The following is a 16,164-nucleotide window of genomic DNA, read 5'->3' on the forward strand; positions in this document are numbered from 1 at the left end:
GAAAGATCTAGGGCCTGGTGCAGTGGCCTAGAGGCTGAAGTCCTCACCCTGCACGTGCTGGGATCCCATATGGGAAGCCCTGCTTCCCATCCAGCTCCCTGTTTGTGGCCTGGGGAAGCAGTCGAGGATGGCCCAAAGCCTTGGGGCCCTGCACCCGTGTGGGAGACCCAGAAGAGGTTCCTGGCTTCAGCTCAGCTCAGCTCCAGTCATTGGGGCCGCTTGGGGAGTGAATCAAAGGATGGAAAATATTCCTCTCTGTCTCTTTTTTCTCTGTATTTCTAATAAAAATAAAATAAATCTTGAGAGACAGAGAGACACCTGCCATGTGCTAGTTCACTCCCCAAATGATTGCCATGGCCAAACCTGTGCCAGGCTTAAGTCAGGTGCCTGAAGCTGCAGCAGGGTGCTCTGTGTGAGTGGCAGGGGCTGAAGCCCTTGGGCCATCATTCTCAGACATGGGAGCTGGATGGCAAGTTGAGTAGCTGGGACTCAAACTGGTGCCCATATGGGATGCCAGTGTTGCAAGCAGCACCTTACTCCACCTCTCTACAACACTGGCCTAAATAATTATTAGGTTTATTTATCATCTAAATCTTAGTACCTAGAGGTTTCTCTAGAGTTACCGCACATGACCTGCAGTCATTAGCCTAGCTCTAAATAGTAGTATAAACCAACATATATGAAAAGAATCACTTGTTTGGACATTATACGCACTAGCTTGCAATGTTTTTCTCTCTCTCTCTTTCTTTTTCAAGATTTTTTTCTTTTTTGTACTGGAAAGGTAGATATATAGATAGCAGCGGATACAGATACAGAGAGAAAGATCTTCCATCCGCTGGTTCACTCCCCAAGTGGCCTCAATGGCCAGAGCTGAGCCGATCTGAACCCAAGTGCCAGGAGCGTCTTCTAGGTCTCCCACTTGGGTGCAGGATCCCAAGGCTTTGGGTCATCCTTGACTGCTTTCCCAGGCCACAAGCAGGGAGCTGGATGGGAAGTGGAGCTGCTGGGACATGAACCAGTACCCATGTGGGATCCTGGCATATGCAAGGTGAAAATTTAGCCACTAAGTGATTGTGCCGGGTTCAGAATGGTTTCAGCGACAAGCACCTCATCACTTAGCCCAGCAGTCAACAGGGGCTGTGCCCATTGTAGGAATGGGTCAGCATGCAGCTGACTGATGCCAGTCAGCCAGATCAAATGAGTCTCGGTGTGGGTGGGTCTGTGTCTTTTCTGGGCAACCCTGTGGCCTGTGTTTGCAAGGTCCTGGTCACACCACAAGCATTCTCTGTGCAGGCACTTCGCTAGGTGTCAGCTGGGCATCATAAGCAACTTCTGCTTTATTTGACAGTGCGACAGAGAGAAGATGACAGAGGAGCCCTGCGCGGTAGCCTAGCGGCTAAAGTCCTCACCTTGAGCACATCAAGATCCCATATAGGCACCGGTCTGTGTCCCGGAGGCTCCACTTCCCATCCAACTCCCTGCTTGTGACTTGGGAAGGCATTTGAGAATGGCCTAACATCTTGGGACCCTGCACCCACGTGGGAAACCCGGAAGAAGCTCCTGGTTCCTGGCTTCAGATCAACTTAGCTCTGCCCAATGTAGCCACTTGGGAGTTAACCAGTGGATAGAACATTTTCCTCTCTGTCTCTCCTCCTCTTTATGTATCTGCCTTTCCAATAAAATAAATAAATTTAAAAAGAAAGAAAGAAAGATGGCAGGCAGTCTCCTTCAGCTGATTCATTCTCCAAGTGAGTGGGACACCAAGGCTGGGCCAGGCTGAAGCTGAGGGCCTCGAGCTCCACCCGAATCTCCTACATGGGTGCAGCGGCTTAAGTGCTGGGATCATCCTGTATTTCCTTTTGTTTTAGCAGGGAGCTGGCTTGGAAGTGGAACAGCCGGGACTTGAACCAACAGTCTAGTGTTACAAACAGTGGCTTAACTTGCCATACCTCATGCTAGCCTCAAGGCAGCATTTCTTCAGAGGATGCTTTTCTACTTTCCTTCCTAACTAGTGACTCTGATGTTACAAGCAATACCAGGAACTTGGGCCTGCTGTCTGTTGATGCAATTATGAGTCCCATTCCAGTGGTAGAGGTGTTGAAGTGGGAAGACAAGGGCGGGGGCGGGGGGGCGACTGGCTTGGAGAGGAAATTTTGCCTTCTGCTATTGCTTCAGAGCCCTCTGTTACCATTCTTAATTCTCAGGCTTGAAAATTAAAATTCAGGGCCCGGCGCAACAGCGGAATAGTGGTTAAAGTCCTCGCCTTGAACCCACCGGGATCCCATATGGGCGCCGGTTCTAATCCCGGCAGCTCCACTTCCCATCCAGCTCCCTGCTTGTGGCCTGGGAAAGCAGTCGAGGATGGCCCAATGCATTGGGACCCTGCACCCGTGTGGGAGACCCGGAGGAAGCTCCTGGTTCCCGGCTTTGGATTGGCTCAGCTCCAGGCGTTGTGGCTGCTTGGGGAGTGAATCATCGGATGGAAGATCTTCCTCTCTGTCTCTCCTCCTCTCTGTATATTTGACTTTCCAATAAAAATAAATAAATCTAAAAAAAAATTAAAATTCTAAAAGATGAAGTAACTTGTACCTTCCATTGTCCTTCCTATGACTCCATTTTCCTCCTTTGCTCTTAAAATCCTCTTGATTTTAGGGGCCAACATTGTGGTGCAGCACGTTGGATCACTGCTTGCGAAGTCAGCATCCCATATCAGAGGAGCAGGTGCCGTTTGCTCTGCTTCTGATCCAGCTCCCTGCTCATGCACTTGGGAGATAAGCAGATGGTGGTCCAAGTGGCTGGGCACCTGCTGCCCACATAGGAGACCTGGCTGGAGTTCCTGGCTCCTGGCTGCGTCCTGGCCCAGCTCTGGCTATTGTGGCCATTTGGGGAGTTGACCAGGAGATAGAAGATCTCTGTTTCTACCCTCTCTGTCTCTCTTTCAAATAAATTAATCTTTTTTTTTTTTTTTTTTTTTTTTTTTTAGTAAGCTCCTTCTTGGGAGCTGACTAGATTTGTGTACTGTTTTCATGCAGGCCACACCAGCCTGAGACACAGTGTAATTCTATTGTATATCTCCCCCTCACTGCTGCTGCCTCTGTTGCTCCCACACAGTCATGTTGATGTCCATAACAGGAGGCGGGCAGGGCCTCGTGTGTACTTCCTGGTCATCGGCCCCGCCCTTCCTCGGGAGATGCTTCTCCCATGCAGGACAGACATGCTCTCAGCACCTGCCTGTGCTGTGGGCCTTTAGGACTGGCTCTCTGCACCAGCTAGCAGAGTGGCCTGTGCCGTTCATGAACCAATCAAAAGGACCTTCCTTTTCTACATCTTGAACAACCCCTGGACAATCAGCCCTCAGTGACTTACTCCCCGAGTCCTCCCATCCCCACCCCCATGAGTGTTGGGGGATTTTCCTATTTTCTTCAATAAACTTCCTTTGCTTTGTTCACGCTTCCTCGCTTCTTATTCGTCATGGATGTGAGACTAAGAACTTAGAAAAAACAAGAAATTTTAATGTAAAAGAGCCGTGAGATTCTAAGCACTCAGTGGAATGGCCAATCTGCAACATTTGTCTGGGCCAAGTTATTAGAGCTTCAGACTCTTGCCTTGGGATCCATTCGGGGCCAGTTGGGTCACTGGTGATGGTCAGTGCCTGTGGCTGCAGGCTGAGACTCCTGTTTTCTCACGGACCATCAGTGAGGGCCCAGTGTGCTGCTCATTGCTCACATGCTCGGGTTCCCATGCTCACCCACCATCTCAGCGATGGGGACCCAAGTCTCCCCTCGTGTTCAGAGTCACTGACGTCCTTCTCCTCCTCATCTCTCCAAGTTCAGGTACACAAAGTTCTCCGCTTTTTTTTTTTTTCAAGATTTTTTTTTTATTGGAAAGGTGGATATACAGAGATAAAGATCTCTGTCTGCTGGTTCACTGTGCAAGTGGCCGCAATGGCCAGAACTGAGCTGATTTAAAGCCAGGAGCCAGGAGCTTCTTCTAGGTCTCCCGCACAGGTGCAGGGTCCCAAGGCTTTGGGTCATCCTTGACTGCTCTCCCAGGCCACAAGCAGGGAGCTGGATGGGAAGTGGAGCAGCTGCGACACAAACTGGTTCCCATACGGGATCCTAGCATATGCAAGGCAAAAAATTTAGCCACTAGGCTACCACGCCAGGCCCAAAGTTCACCACTTTAAAGGCTCATGTGATTATATTACAGGAAAATTGACGCAAAGGATGGAGGCAACCTCTGTTCTTGTCTCATGTGAAAGAAGAGTTTTCATGCAGACAATTTTGGTGAGCAAAGCAAAATTTATTAGACAGAAACTTCCTGCTGCAGCATTAGGAGGTAGGCTCCAAGAGAGGGAAGACCAGAGGAAATGGTGAAAGTGGTATCTTTTTATTTAGATTTATCTATTTTTATTGGAAAGTCAGATATACAGAGAAAAAGACAGGCAGAAAAGAACATCTTCGGTTTGCTAGATCACTCCCTAAGTGGCCTCAACAGCCGGAGCTGTGCTGATCTGAAGCCGGGAGCCTCCTTCAGGTCTCCTGTGTGCAGGGTCCCAAGGCTTTGGGCCATTCTTGACTCCTTTCCTAGGCCACAAGCAGAGAGCTGGATAGGAAGTGAAGCAACTAGGACACAGACCAGTGCCCATATAGAATCCTGGTGCTTGCAAGGGGAAGATTCGCCAATTGAACCATTGCATTAGGCCCAGTAGTGGTGTCTTTTAAGCACAATTTGGGTGAGCAAAACAACAACTACCAATCAACAAGAGGGCTGGGACAAAGTCCATCAGAAAGCTAGAATTGTAATCCTGTCTAGATTGCTCATGATAAAACAAAAAGCCATCAGAAGGATGTGACCGGTAACTTCTTTTCATTCCCATGACAAGCTAAGAACTCAGAAGGGTGGGATTACTGCCTCCTTGCTGTTCTCATGATAAAGCTAGAAACTCAGGAGTGGGATTAACTTGTTAATGGCAGTTTCTGGGAAGAAGAAAGCAACTCGGATACTTCCAAGGGGTCGCTCCCATTGCTTGTTCCCCTTCCTCACTATTCCCTAAATAATACAGTGTAACAGCTACTTACAGAGCATTACTGCATTAGACATCTGTCTGGGGGTGGTTTAAAGGATACAAATAGCTTAGATGTAAACACTGTGCTTTTACAATTATTTATTTATTTGAAATGCAGAGTTCCAGGGAGAGAGAAAGAGAGATCTTCTATCTGCTGGTTCACTTCCCAGGTGGCCGCAATGGTCAGAGCTGGGCCAGGCTGAAGCCAGGATCCTGACACTTTTCTTGGGCCTCCCACATGGGTGCAGGACTCCAAAGACTCGGGACCTTCTCCACTGCCTTCCCAGGTGCATTAGCAGGAAGCTGCATGGGAAGTGGAGCAGCCGGGAATCTAACCAGTGCCCAACAAGGATGCTCGTGCTGCAGGCAACAGTTTAATCCACTCTAGCTTAGCACTGGTCCCTAGTACTATGTTATGATTGGGACTTGGAAATCCAGGGGGTCCCAGAACCAACCCACCTTGCATGGCAAGGATGACAGTTCACATCCCCGTGTCAGGGACTGAGTGTGAACCAGACAAATGCAGCCCAGACCTCAGGGAGTCTAAGATGCTTAAACACTGGGAATAATGCAAGGGACAGGCATGAGGTGAGGTGTTATGGTGGGAGTTGTGGATCTGAGGGGTCCAACTGGCAGCAGGTTCTGATCAATGTTAATGAAGGAGAACCTGCTGTGGAAGTGGCATTGAAGGATGAGATTAAAATTGGCCAAACTGAGAAAGGGCAGAAAGAAGTAAACCAAGGAGAATATGATGTCCAAAACAGGAGGAAAGAGAGTTCCTGGAAAAAGTTCTGGAAATGGGCACACACAGGACAAGACGGAGGGCTATTTGGGACCTTTTCTGACACAGCCAATTCTCTGATGCCATCTGCATGGACAGCAATTCAGTTCAGTTCAGACAGTCACCAGGCAGAATTTGCAAGGAGTCCACAGCCTATGGGTTCAGCCCAGCCAAGATGCTTCCACTCCAGCCGCCAGTCCACCTGTACTTATGACCAAGCACTTAGACCCTGAGGTCCCCAAGACCTCTGTTCAAATTGGATCATTTTACTAGAATGCTGCAAGAACTTAGCGAGGCACACCATTGATATGTAAGACTTCTTATATAGGATATTCTTTCCGGGTCTGTGAGAGGTCATTATCAAAGACACAGAGCCAATGGCTGATGAAGAGGTGTTTGGTGAGAGTCCAGAGTGCAGGAGCCTGCATGCCTAGGCTGTGATTGTGCACCGTCCAGGAGAAGCCCTCACCAGCTTCCAGATTCGCAAATGCTGCAGTGCTCCCTGCAGCTCTCACCCTGCTACAGGGCAGTGGGCTGCTAATGCTCCTGCCTTCAGAATCCTTGATTTTTCTGATGACCAACTGCAGCCTGAGGCTACCTCAGGACCCACCTGAAGTCACTCAACAGCATAGATTCAGGTGTGACTGAAGGAGCTCCTTGTAACACTGCCATTCCAGAGGTTTGGGGGCTCTCCAGGCCAGGAGCAGAGACCACATCCTATTGTGTGTGACCAGCTGATGCTCCGGTCAAGGACAGATGCACAGGCTGGGACAGTTCCCTGAGATCACACTGGAGCTGAATGACCCTACTGTCTGGCAAGATCTCAGCGCCATGCATGACTCACGTGCTGGCAGTGCTGCTGCTGCAGCCAAAGCCGTCCAGCTGCTGATGGAGCGTCTAAAAGCAGCACACGCCACCGTGCAGCCACAGAACCCTTGATAGAAAACACCTCTCTATCCTACCATACTTCTCATCTTCATCCTATTCTATTGGTCTTTTTTTTTTCAAGATTTATTTATTAACTTGAAAAGCAGAGTTAACAGAGAGAAGGAACAATAGAGGGGTCTTCCATTTTCTGATTCACTCCCTAAATAGCTGCCATAGCCAGTCTAGCCTGGTCTAAAGACAGGAGTCAGGAGCTTCTTCTGGGTCTCCCGTGTGGCTTCAGAGGTCCAAGGACTCGAGTCATTGTTTATTGGTTTCCCAGCTCATTAGCGAGGAGCTGGGTTGGAAGTGGAGCAGCTAGGACCCGAACTGGCACCCATATGGGAAGCCAGCACCACACACAGAAGCTTGGTTTGTTATGCCATGGTGCCAGTTCCTCATCCTTATCAAAGAGTGTCGTCTTTCACTACCTACAATCAATTTACTGTCCAGCACTTGGGTGCCACCTGAGGCCAGCAGCAACTTCACACATCTTGGGCTTCCCTGTTGAGAGGACATCAAGAGACCATGTTGGCAGCAGGCTTTCGGTCTGGTGGTTGAGATGCCCACGTCCCACATCGGAGTGCCTTGGTTCAAGTCCCAGCTCTGGCTCCTGGCTCCAGCTTCCTGCCGATGCAGACGCTGGGAGGCCATGGTGATTGCTCTAGCAGTCCTCATCTCTGTGGGATACCTGGAGACACAGCTTCAGCCTGGCTCAGCCCTGGCTGTGCTGGATTTGGGGGAGTAAGGGGATGGGTGTTCTCTCTCTTTCTGCGCAAAGAAGGAAGGAAGAAAGAATGAAGGGACGGGGTGGGGAGAGGAAGGAAAATAGGCCTTGCGGGGTTTGGCCTGGACCATGCAGGCCTGTGTAGACACACACATGATCGCACAGTGATAGAATCATCCAGAGGGTGCATTCCCTGTCATTGTGCACACAAGGAGTATAAGCAGAGAATTTCAGGCAGCTGGGCGCTGGGAGATCGTTGAGCTGGGCCAAAGGTTAAAGCATTCTTTAGAGTAGGAGCAAGGCTCTACTGGACGAGCCTTGCAGGTTACGAAGCTCACTGCAGTGGCTGGGGCGCTCCTGGGCTCAGGGAGGCGGCTGCAGAAGCTGCGGGGGTACTGTGCAGCAGGGGTTGATGGTGGCGGGGATGGACAGGAGATGGGACAAAGTGGGGGTCGTGGACAGTAGAGCTGATTTGACTTTGGTTTTGGGTAGCTTGTCATCTTTGAAGCAGTTAATCATGCTTGGCCTTAAAACACTGATTTTTTAAATTTATTCCTCCCTTTTCGATGGTGTTTTCCGTGTGTGTATATCTTGTCTTCTCAACATTCCTCAAGATCAGAGATCGTCTCTCCTGCCTAACACAAATGGACCTTTTGATTCTTTGGGTCCAGTTTCCGCGTTACAAACCCAGGGAGTTCGTGTCTCTCCTCCTCTGAGGGAGTATTGTAAAGATCCAGTGTCCAGCGAGGGAAGACAATAAGGCAATGGAATTTAAAAAAATTAATGTATTTGTGTATGTATATATATATATATCTGAGATTCATTTTGTTTTTAGAAAGGCAGAGTTACAGAGAGCAGGAGATGCAGAGAGAAAGATCTTTCATCCACAGGTTCACTCCCCAAGCGGCTGTTACAGCCAGAGCTGAGCGGATCCGAAGCCAGGAGCCAGGGGCTTCTTTCAGTTTTCCTACACGGGTGCAGGGGCCCAAGGCTTTGGGCCATCCTCCACTGTTTTCCCAAGCCACAAGCAGGGAGTTGGGTAGGAAATGGAGCAGCCAGGACATGAACTTGTGCCCATATGGGATTCCAATGGATGCAAGGTGAGGATTTAGTCACTAGGCTACTGTGTTGGGCTCACGATTTATTTATTTAAAAGGCAGAGTGAGACATGGGGGTAGGGGGCGGGGGCGGAGAAACCAAGACATTTTTCCAACCACTGGCTCACTTCCCCAAATGGTCACTGCAACCAAGTGTGGGTCAGGTTGAAGCCAGGAGCCATGAGTTGCATTTGGGTCTCCAACGTGGGTAGCAGGAGCCCAGGGAACTGTGTTACACGTGAAGCAGCCGGATGTGAACCAGCACTCCCATATGGGATGTTAGGGTTGTAAGCAGCAGCTCAATTGAAGTGGTTTTAAATAGCATGAAGCTAGAATAGGCTATTTTTTTGGAAACATTATTTTATTTATGTGGACAGCAAAGAGAGAGAGAGAGAGAGAGAGAGAGAAATCTGCCCACTGGTTCATTCTCCAAATGGCTGCGATGACCAGAGCTAGGCTGGACCACAGCCAATCTCCTGCATGGGTTCAAGGGCGTAAGTACTTGGGCCACCTCCACCCCTGCCCGCTGCAGTCTCCGGCCCATTAGCGAGGAGCTGGATTGGAAGTGGAGCCAACCATCACTCAACGTGGAATGCCACACTGCTGCAGGCAGCAGTTTCACTTGCTGAGCTGCAGTGCCAGCCCCTAATTCTCCTTCTTGACAGTGTAGCGGCCACCCCATATCTCTCCCAGAATAGTCTCCCAGAACAGCCTCTTCTACCTTGCCACCCACTTCCCCTGTGAGACAGCCTGTGCGACAAATGAGTATTAGGGATTGGGGGCGTTGTCTTGTATTGGAGCGAAGGATTGGCAGACAGAGCCAGAGCCCAGATCAAGTAGCTTGAGATCTGCTGGGTGCCCCACTTCCTGCCTCCCGGGGCGGTAGCTTCCCGTTGTGCTGCCTGGCTGGCGCTCTCCCTCTGCTCTCCTGCCCGGGTCCCTGGGCATTTCTTTGGCCAGGCCACTCCACTCTCTTTGTTTTTTCCTCTTAACCCTTGTTCTCAGCGCTTCACCTTCTACCCTCAAGGGGCCTATCAAGGAATTTTTCTAAACAAACAAATGCTTCCTTCCTGTAAAGGAACTCTGGTATCAGCTGATAAAGTAATAAAGTCCCTTACTCTGTGACAACAGGGCCAGGGCTGCCAAGTCGCACTTGCTGTGTGTGAGTTCGGACATTCCTGGGGCCGTCTGGTTTTTGGGGAAGGAACTAGCGGGCACTCTTGCTGCTGAGGTTTGGGCCTTAATCTCACGGAGATTGGGAGGAAAGCTGGATTCTCCTCATCAACCCATTCAATGATGGGCAGAAGTGGGGTATCAAGGACCTGGCATTGTGGCACAGTGGGTTAAGCTGCTGCCATCCCTACTGGAGTACTGACTTGAGTCCTGGCTGCTCTGATTCCAATCCAACTTCCTGATAATGCACCTGGCGGGTGGTGGTGGGGTGGGGGAAGGACAGTAGAAGAGGGCCCGAGTCATTGAGTCCCTGTTACCCATGTACAAGACCCAGATGGAATTCCTGGCTCATTATCTTTGGCCTGGCTCAGATCTGGCTATTGTGACCATCTGGGGAGTGAACCAGCAGATGGAAGATCTTTCAATAATCTGCCCTCTCTCTGCCATTCTGTGTTGAGACTGAAATGTTATCTTCTCAAGACAATCAGTGTGGGGCTCAGGAAGGACCCAAAGGCCTGCATGGGGACCCACTAGTAAAGGACCCCTCTGCTCGTGCTCTTCCCGCCACTCCCCATCACCCTGGAAAGCCCAGTACTATCCACTGTGAAGCCATCCCTGATGGTGGACACAGGTGTCTCAAGCTGTTGGCTAATACCTGCCCATCTCTGGTCATTTCAATGACCCAGTTAGTTATATATGTGTGTGCAGTGAGAAGCAGATTCAGGAAAGAAGTTGTTAATTCTGTAGTTTGTGAAGTGCCTGCAGCCCAATCCAGCCAGGAGTGAAGGAGAGAGGGAGGACCAGGAGCTAGGCAGCTGGAATGCCTAAATGAGCTCAATTCTTCAACTTCTTTTTAAAAAGACTTATTTATTTTTATTTTAAAAGTACAATTACAGAAAGAAGAAGGAGAGAGAGAGAGAGAGAGAGAGAGAGAGAGAGAGAGAATCTTCTTTTCACTCCCCAAATGGCTGCAATGGACAGAGGTGGGTCAACCCAAAGCCAAGAGCCAAGGGCTTCTTCTAGGTCTCCCGTGTGGGTACATGGGCCCAAGAACTTGGCCAACTTCCACTGCTTTTCCAGGCACATTATCAGGGAGTTGAATGGGAAGTGGAGCAGCCAGTACTTGAACCAGCACCTATACGGAATGTTGGTGCCACAGGCATTGGTTTAACTTTTCTTATACCATAGCAGGTTTTGAAGATTGTGGGTCAGGAGCCAACATACCCCACCAAAGGCAAGAAGAAGGCCCAAGGCCACTGGCATCCCTTAGAATGGAGGCAGGGAGCAATGGGCAGGGGCAGCCTGGCTCTGGCTGCTGACTCCAGCTTCCAGCCAAGGCAGATAGACCCTGGAAGGCTGTGATGGTGGCTCAAGTAACTAGGTCCCTGTCACCCCCATGGGAGGCTTCTGCCTTGGCTTAGTCCTGGCTGCCACAGGTGTTAGAAGAGTGAACCAGCAAATGGGGTCTCTCTCTCTCTCAGTCTCTCTCTCACATTTTCTCAAACTGGCCAGAGATCAAGACCACACCGAATGGAAGAGTTTAAGTTAATGATGCCTTGAGCTGGGGACCAGTTGAGCTAGCTGGCACAGCATCTCCACAGCAGGTCACTGTCTCGGCCTGCACTGGGCTCACAGAAGCTGGACATCTCCTTGGTGGGGAGCTTAGTCCCAGGAAGACTCTGTGCCGCTCAAGGGTCAGCCGAAGTGACATTGGGTCAACACCAAGCCTGCGCTCCCTGTCTGGCTACCCACATAGGCCATTCCCTCCTCTGGTCCAGAGGGGCAGTGGTGATATTGGCAGGAAAGTCCAGACCTCACTCCAGAACAAGGGCAAGATTAGATTCCAAGGGAAAGAGTCAAAGATTAAAAAACAAAACAAAACAATTTTTTTTAAGAGAGATCTTTCATCTGCAAATGGCTACAATGGCAAGAGCTGAGCGGATCTGGAACTGGGAGCCAAAAGTTTCTTCCAGGTCTCCCACGTGGGTATAGCAGCCCAAGAACTTAAACCATTCTCTACTGCTTTCCTAGGCCATAAGCAAGGAGGTGGATGGGAAGTGGAGCATCCGGGACACGAACCAGTGTCCATATGGGATGCTGGCATTAGCAGGGGAAGGATTAGCCTGTTGAGCAACTTTGCCGGCCTCAAGTACTAACAGGTGTGTAACATGCCTTTCTCTCTTGCTGTGAGATTGCTTTTGGTAGCACAGTATAGATATTTAAAAAAAAATGGAGTCCATCTATTATCTCCTTACCTTGAGATAATGACTACTACTCATCTCAGTTCTGTGGAGGCCCATTGGCTCAGCAGTTAAGAGGCCACGTGGGACATCTCATTTCAGAAGACCTGGGTTCAATTCCTGACCTTGCTCTGATTCCAGCTTCCTGCTGACATGTTCCCTGAGTCCCTGCCACATTGCAAGGGTCCTGTATGGGTTTCTGGGCCCCTGGCTTCAGCCTGGCCCAGCCCACCCTGGCTGCTGTAAACATTTGGGGAGTGAAGTGACAAACGGAAGAGCTCTGTCTCTCTCTCTGCCTTTCAAGTAGATTTAAAAAACAAACAAATAAAAACTTTCAAAAGAAATCCAGTACTCCTGACACTTCTCTTTGCAAGAGGAATGAATTTTTAATCATGAACTACACACATCTCCATCTCCATAGTCCCAGTATCTAGGACAATAGCTGGATGCAGAAACTGTTTGAGAGAGTGATGTAATAGAAAGTTTGGGGTGAAAACTGTCTGAAAATCCTGGTAGGCAAAATAGCAATGATCAATCTCCCTGTTGTTACAAATGACTGCTGGACAACAGCATGGACTTCAGGTACCCTGAGAGGCTGGTGGGTGATAAGATGAAAGAGCCATGGGGAACAGGGGGCTCTCAACTCAAACTGCCACGGAACCCCAAGGGACAGCTTGGGACAGTCTCCCAGTGACAGAAATACCCAATCAGCAGGTGGACATTTGGTCTAGTAGTTAAACCATTGCTTGGATGATAACATCCCATAATGGAATGCCTGGGAGTCAAGTCCAGGCTCCACTTTCCATCCAGCTTCCTACTGGTGTGACCTTGGGACACAGCAGGGGATGGCTCAAGAACATGGGTTTTTGCTTCCCACATGGGATACCCAGCTTGAGTTCTTGGCTCCAGGCTTCAGCCTGGCATAGGCCTGGCATTTGGGCAGTGAACCAGCAGATGGGAGATCTGCCTTTCTTTTTCCTCTGTCTTGCAAATAAGTACAATTAAAATCAAAAGGATCTGACAAGTGTCCTAACACAGGCCCTGCCCGTTTCAAGAAACCACAAGGACATTTGCTGAGTCAGTAGTGGCTGGTGCTGTCCTCGGTCCCAGGTGCCTGGGATTTGTAAGGGATTAGGGAAAGAACCTCTGTCTGCAGGAAGCCAGCTCTGCCTCTGTTTCTGGGGCTTCTCCCAACAAATCTTTCCCCTTCCACCTCACTCCTGGGTCAAGGCTGATTTGTTATCTTCAGTCTACCCTGACCACAGCTCCAGGCCAGGCCAACAGCAACTGCCTCCTGCATCTGGTGCCCCCCACATGTGGCTCTGTGGTTCCTTCCCCTTGGAACCAGGCAGAGGGGAGTGCCCACTCCTTTCCTAGCCCCTCCCTGGCTGCTGGGAGTGGATTCAGGGCTTTCTGGCCCTGGACCCAGCAGTCTAACTGGTCCCTGGGGGTTGTCCCCTGGCCGGGGATGAACAGACACCTGGGACAGTGACTCCTGTTTTCCTCAGCAGTGGTTTCCTGGAGACAAAGTGGCTAGAGCTGGAGCACCCCAGGCTGGGCAGGGCTGTGACATCCCCTCTTTACTCATTCCCCCTTCCCCCAGGCCCTGCCCACCACAGGCTGCTGGCCTGCCTGGACCCCTGATGCCCCCTTACCTTCCCTTTCTGTCACTTTCTCCTGCCACTTCCTCAACCTCAAGCCTGATGAAATGCAGCCTCTCCAGGAGAGCAGGGAGCCCATCCTGTGGGACTATGCTCAAGGTCACGAGCAGGTCAGGGCTGGACTGGGCAGCATCTGTAGCATCAGAGGGAAGAGGCTGAGACAGCCATCCTCCAGGGCAACCTCGCATGGGGCTGGTCCCTTGGGGCCCTCCCTTCTCCCACTCAAGGCATTTCCGGCTTTGTCCTTGTCTGTACCCATTTTGCCATGAGGCCTGGTGCCCTGGGGCGTGGTGGACAGGACAGCCTCTGCTAAGAAAGACTGGGCTCCCTAGGAAGGCCATAATCTGCCACCTGCTGGCTGCCTTCAAGTTTCCAGCTATCTCTTCCTGGTCTTTGAAGCTTGCTGTGACCTTGAAATTTAGAATCTCCAGCCTCAGCCTCCCTACTGTTCCTCTCTCCCTTGGGGTTCATCCTTTGCAGTGTACCCAGTCCCCTTCCATCAGTTAACTCTATTCACAGGCGCATTCCCAACCCCAGAGGGATCACTGCCTGACCACCTACCCCTCCAAGGCTATGCGCTGACTGGACATAGGGCAGTGCCACCCCGACTCCATAGAGGACCCCGGGCTCCTCCCACTCAACCCCTTAGCTGCTCACCTTCTCCCTCTGCAAGAGGTTGACCCATTTGTACTTGTTGCAGAGTACAAATGCCAAGGCGAGACAGCCTGCAGTTTGCGTCCAATAGGAAACGCACATCCAGGGAGAACCAGGAACTGCTGCCAACCTCCCAGACTGGAGCCTCTCCCCTCCCCGTACTGCAGGCTGTGAGAAGAGGTGCAGGGCCACAATGCCTGAGGCTGAAGTTCTTCCCCCCACGCTTCCTGGCCCCCCCCTCCAGTTACCATCACTGTCACCCAGCACTTTCCCAGCAAGGCAGGCTGGGGGCAGGGCCCTGTGGTGGGGGTGTTTTCAATATGAAGTCATTTCCCACAGAGAAGCGGCAGCCACATTCTGCACGGCAGTCTGGGATGCCTGCCCAGCACCAGGAGAGCGTCTAAAAATGCCCAAGCCCATCTTGGGATCTCAGGAGGCTGCTGGGGGACAAGCCAGAGGCCAGTTAGTGCCAAGAGGACTGGCCCCTGCCGCCATGCCATGCTGAGTAGTGGGGAGTGGGCAGCTGGGGTGGAGGGTGGCGCTCAGCCCAGCCCCCTTTAGGCGCCATATCTTGCTGACTGATGTGATGCCCACACACAGGCCACTGGCAGTGGCACCTCCGCATTCCCAGCACCCCAGTGCAAAGTGTGAGCTAGAACTCCAACAAGGTGTCAGGGGAGATGTGGCCAAGATGAGGGTGCCTTTGCTGGTACAGGGGTATCAGGGACCCCTTCATAGAGGACAAGGGTCTGGAGGCCAGCCTGAAGACTTGTCCTTGCCTGGAACAGGCAGGGTGCCAGCAGCCAGCAAGGAGGCTGGCAGTGGGGAGGGCCTGGGGAGCTGTGGGGCTGGCTCCTGACATCAGTGGCCATCACTGGAGAAGGGAAGCTGCCTGGAGGGCGAAGCTGCACTTGGCAGAGGGAGCCGGGGAAGACATGAGAGATACAGTTCATCCCAGCACATGAAGAGCCAAAGGGCACAGAGCCAGCCAACAGAGAATTGGTGATTCAGCAAACGCTGTGGGAGAGTGGGCTGTGGCAGGGGGTGGGAGGAGGGCAATGCAGGAACGGGTTGCAGTGATTTCTACCTTGACCTTAGACAACTTCCCATAGCAAAGACAGAAAGGATGACCCTGCCGGGGTCAAAGTTAGGTGCTGCGTGAGACAAAGAGCTTGGAGCCAGCAGATTGCTTTGTGCAGTTATATGTTTCCCTGGGCCTAGGCAGGTCACTCATTAGTTTTTCTCCCACATCCTACGGCGGCCAGTCTTACGTTCTTTTCGGCCCTGAATTAACCAGAGCAGAAATTCCAGGGATGTCCTTGTTCAAGCCCCTGTTCAGGCGAAGTCTTTGCTACACATAAGCACCAGAGGGAGCTGTCCTTGCCTCCCTTCTGGTAAATTTCTTGCTGGCGCCAGCTGTGTTGCCTGGTGGGTAGCCCTGGGCACATGTCCCCTTCTCTGCACCACTAGTGGCAGAGAAGAGCTTGCACTCCCATCTGCTGGTTTGCTCACAAGTCAGGGTTGGACCAAGGTCAAAGCCAGAAGCTGGGAACTCAGTTGAGGTCATCCAGGTGGGTTGTAGGAACCCAACCATGGGAGCCATAATGGCTGCCCCCACAGGGTCTGTAGTAGCAGCAGGAAGATGGACCCAAGAGAGAAAGGAAGAATAGGGCCCAGGCTCTCTGAGGGGCGACACAGGCATCATGACTGCTAGGCCAGACAGCAACCCCGCTTCACTGTGCAGATGGAGAAAGCGTGGCCCAGAGAGGATAAGTGACTTACTTAACAACACACTATCTTAGTGGGGCGGGACTTCATGACTCCTCCCAGTGTCCCTCC

This window comes from Ochotona princeps, chromosome 6, assembly GCF_030435755.1.
Source record: "Ochotona princeps isolate mOchPri1 chromosome 6, mOchPri1.hap1, whole genome shotgun sequence".
NCBI lineage: Eukaryota > Metazoa > Chordata > Mammalia > Lagomorpha > Ochotonidae > Ochotona > Ochotona princeps.